Raw genomic sequence first — 4483 nt, 5'->3', positions numbered from 1 at the left:
CACCTAATAAGATCCCTTTTCAATTATGCCTTCATATATGTGAAAACTTCCCCACACTTTCTCATATATTGCGTTCACCCCATTGTTAATCATGATTGGGTGGCGAATTTTCTGCATTAGATGAATCACCAAACTTGACGACACCCATATTGATGAGCTTTTCAACCAGTTTCTTGAAGGCTATGCAGTTCTCTATGGAATGCCCCGTATTTCCCGCATGATATTCGCAATGTGCATTCGCATCGTGCCATTTGGGGTACGGTGGCTGTGGAGGTTTCGTGTAGAGAGGGGCGACAATACGTGCGTTGAATAAGCTTTGATACAACTCCTTATATGACATCGGAATTGGCGTGCATTGAAGGTTCTCAGTGCCTTGCTTCACATACGATTCTTGTCTAGATGAACCTTGCTGACTAGTAATCACCTTTCTTGGCTGTGTAATCGATTTGTTGCAGGTGTTCACATTGCTCACATCATTTTCCTTCTTCTTTAAGTCTGACCTTCTATTATTCTCCCCAGCATCAATCTTTCCACTTCTCACGGCACTTTCAATCATTTCACCGCTCATGACTATGTCTAAAAAACTCATCGAAGCACTTCCCAACATGTGAGTGATGAATGGGGCCTTCAATGTGTTGATGAAGAGCATCGTCATTTCTTTCTCTAGGAGTGGCGGCTGAACTTGGATAGCGACCTCCCTCCACCTTTGTGCGTATTGCCTAAAACTTTCATTAGGCTTTTTCTCCATATTTTGAAGGGTAATTCTGTCAAGGACCATATCAGCTATATGACTGTATTGTTTCATAAAGGCTTGTGCTAAATCCCTCCAAGAGCTAATCTGGATACGCGTCAATTGATTGTACCACTTAGACGCTGCCCCTGTGAGGCTATCTTGAAAGCAGTGTATGAGCAGTTGGTCGTTGTTGACGTATCCGGCCATACGCCTACAGAACATAGTAATATGAGCTTCTGGGCAGCTGGTCCCATTATACTTCTCGAATTCCGGCATCTTAAATTTGTAAGGAAGCACCAAATCCGGAACTAAACTCAGATCTTTCGCATCTATTCCACGATAGCCGTCGATACTTTCTATCGCCCTAAACTTCTCTTCAATCCATTTCCATTTCTCCTCAAACTGCTTTGGTAACTCCTCCTTCATCTTGTCTTTCTCCGCTACTTCATCGAAGTCCGGGACAACCAGATTATCGTCAGGACTAGAACCAGATCTGCCCTGAAGGTTCTTCGGTATTGAGGCGTCACCTTGAAAGTGCTGAGGCCTAATCGAAACAGAAGATCTTCGTGGATGTGGTTCAATCTGAATTTGCGCTTGCGGAGGCGTGTATCCTGGAGAAAAAAGTGGCTCATCATTGTTTCCTTCTTCATCGCAAACCACAGGATTTTTCCTTTTATCCACTCCCTTGGTTATTAGTTGCGTCAATTTAGTCATTAGTTCATCCTGAGACTCCTTCATCTTTTGTGCCATGTCTTTCTGGATCTTTTCCATATGTTCTTTCATTTGCACCTGTAACTGGTCTTGCATCTCTTTTTGCGTTTGCTCCAGTTTCTCTAATCTTTGATCCATTTCTTTGGCTTTGCGACGAGTACCGTAAGGATGTTTGGTTGATTGGTTTTCCAGATTAGCTGAAATAATTTTACATAATTAGGGTCACTTCGTGAAAGTCTAATGCATATGATGCGATGTAATGCAAATGCATGAAATGAATGCCTAAAGAGACGTTGATTCTGATTCAATTACATTTAGGAGACTTTTCTAGAAAGCAAATTCCCTTACATAAAACGGATACATGTACGACCTCACCCTCATATTCCAAGAAACAACATCGATTTTTTTCTTCATCCGCATGTTTGAGGTAATCTCACCAATAGATGCCATTGCTAGCTCATTTTCTTGATCCTGGTTGCGATCCATCATCTGCCCATCTTCATAAGGCTCGTCAGCTTGTTGAAGGCTTTTGGACAATCGTCTCGAATCCCCAGGCCACCAAGCAAGGTCACGAACTCTTCCATCGCCATTCTTGTGTTTCTCAGAATATGTTTGGGAAGTCGTATTGTTTTCCACTTTATCAAGGAATTCGTATTCCATGACAAGCTTTCTAATTTAGTAATTGGATTGGAATCCATATCTCTTTCCTAAAATGCAATGCAATCATAATCAAAACAAAACAAGATCGGTTAGTAAAAAACAGAAGCAAACAAGGAAAACAAAAAGTACCTAATCGGGTAGATACTAGGGGTTTGGAGTGGCTCTACCTAGGTTAAGTTCCTAAGTCTACTATATGAGGGTTGGTTCTAAAGTAAGGGTACCCGAACCAGCAGATTCCTCGATCCTCACCCATTATAGGCTCATATGGACTGAGTTCAGTTCAGGGGAATACATTTCCCTATGGCCATGCGGAGATGAAAGTCTCACGAAGACATAGGTACGGATGTATCCCGAAAGCGATTCACTATCCCATGCGGAGGTGAAAACCTCACGAAGGCGTAGCTTCTCACTCTCACTTAAAAAGGGTGTGACCAACGGTCATGCAATGCAATGTGCAAAAATAAATCTGAACTTAAACACAGCAATTATGAATCATAATGACGAAGATCATAATAAAGATAAAAATACAATGAAAGGATCGTATATTTAAACTAAGTTTTTGATTTTTGACAAAAAGACAAAAAGTAATCAACTCATGGCTTGACTCTCGTGTGGCGTCCCCAGCGGAGTCGCCAAGCTGTTGACACCATTTTTTTGATGAAAAACGGGTCGACTTGGGTTTTGGAAAATGAAAACAAAAATGGGAGTCGCCACCAATCCCTTTTTATGAGGTGTGATTGGATTACCTCGAAAAATGGTTGTTTTTAATAAACGGTTTAATTTTATTAAAACAACGGTTTTGGTCCACGAAATTTAGAAAACGGGTTCGGGAGTCGGTTACGCACGAGGAAGGATTAGCACCCTCGATACGCCCAAAATTGGTACCTTAGTTGATTACTTAATGTCTTAATGTCGAAAAGCTGAAAACTTTAAAGAAATTTAAAAAAAATACGATCATTGTATTAAAAAGTTGAAAATTTTGGAAAAAGTGGCATATTTCACGTTAATCAAGAAAAGACATCATATCCAGTAAGTTAGGATACAACGTCTCGAATTCTCGATACTGGAGTGAATGCTAAAATGTTACCCCTTTTCAAAAAATGTTTTATTATCTCGGGTTTAGAAAATAAATCTTGCCCAGTAAGTTAGGGCACGATCTTTTCTTAACTTCCGAGATCATTTAAAAAACTTCGAGTTTGAAAAGATTCGTGTATTTAGATTTATTGAGAAAGTCGAAACCCAGTAAGTTAGGGCACTATTTCCTCAAATCCAAACACGAAATGTCATTTTAAAAATTAAATTTTGTTACATCGAGCAAAATAAAACACGAAATCATAGTAAAAGCAAATTACATTTTTTATGCATGGCAAAATCATAATGAATATAAAAGTATAGAATGATACGAGCAATAGCAATCAATATAAACGGTCAAACTTACGACATATAAAATAACAAAATATAAAAACGAATTCATTCAAAATAAATAATGAAAATGAAATAAATAAAGAGTAAATACAATAAAAAAACAAAGAGATATATATGTATATATAGGTATATAGATAGTTTTAAGCTATAAAAAATATGTGTATATATGAGTCATAAAATATTTAAAGAACATATATAGAACACGTATTTAAAAATATGAAGAATATGTAAGTGTATATATATATTTATGAAAACAAGATATGTATATAGATATATAGATATGTATATAAATTAAAATATAAAGGTATAAATATCTATTTATAAAAATAAAAACACATACATGGATATGTATAATAATATGAAAATACATATGTAGGTATAAGTAAAATATATATGTAAAAAAGGAAAAATAATATATATATATATAAATATGCACGTTTATATAATATATATATATATGAATAGGTATATAAATATTCGTGAAAGAAAAGTATAAGAGAAATAACAGTAATATTAATACTAACGATAATAGTAATAATAATAACCATAATAATAATAGTAAACTAATAATAATATTTAAAATAATAATAATAATAATAACATAAAATTGCTAAAATATGGGCTATATTGAAATAAAACAAAAATATAGGGCGAAATTGAAAGAAAAATAAAATAAAAGGGACTAAATCAAAATAAAAAAAGAAACTGGGCGAATTCAAATGAAAGGGACTAAATCGAAGTAAAAATAAAAATACTGAGCGAATTTCAAATAAAAAAGGACTGAAAAGACTAAATTGTGACACGCGCGGAAAGAGGGGGACCAAAATGGAAATAATCCCCACCCTCCAAAACACTGCATTTCAAAGTGGACCAGATTGTGAATGAAAATAAAATATAGGCCGAATTTTAAAAAAAGGAAAGAACTTGATTGCAAAATTATTTAAAAGCGGAAGG

This window comes from Gossypium hirsutum, chromosome A08 (assembly GCF_007990345.1).
Source record: "Gossypium hirsutum isolate 1008001.06 chromosome A08, Gossypium_hirsutum_v2.1, whole genome shotgun sequence".
Taxonomy (NCBI): domain Eukaryota; kingdom Viridiplantae; phylum Streptophyta; class Magnoliopsida; order Malvales; family Malvaceae; genus Gossypium; species Gossypium hirsutum.
This window is presented reverse-complemented; position numbering follows the sequence as displayed.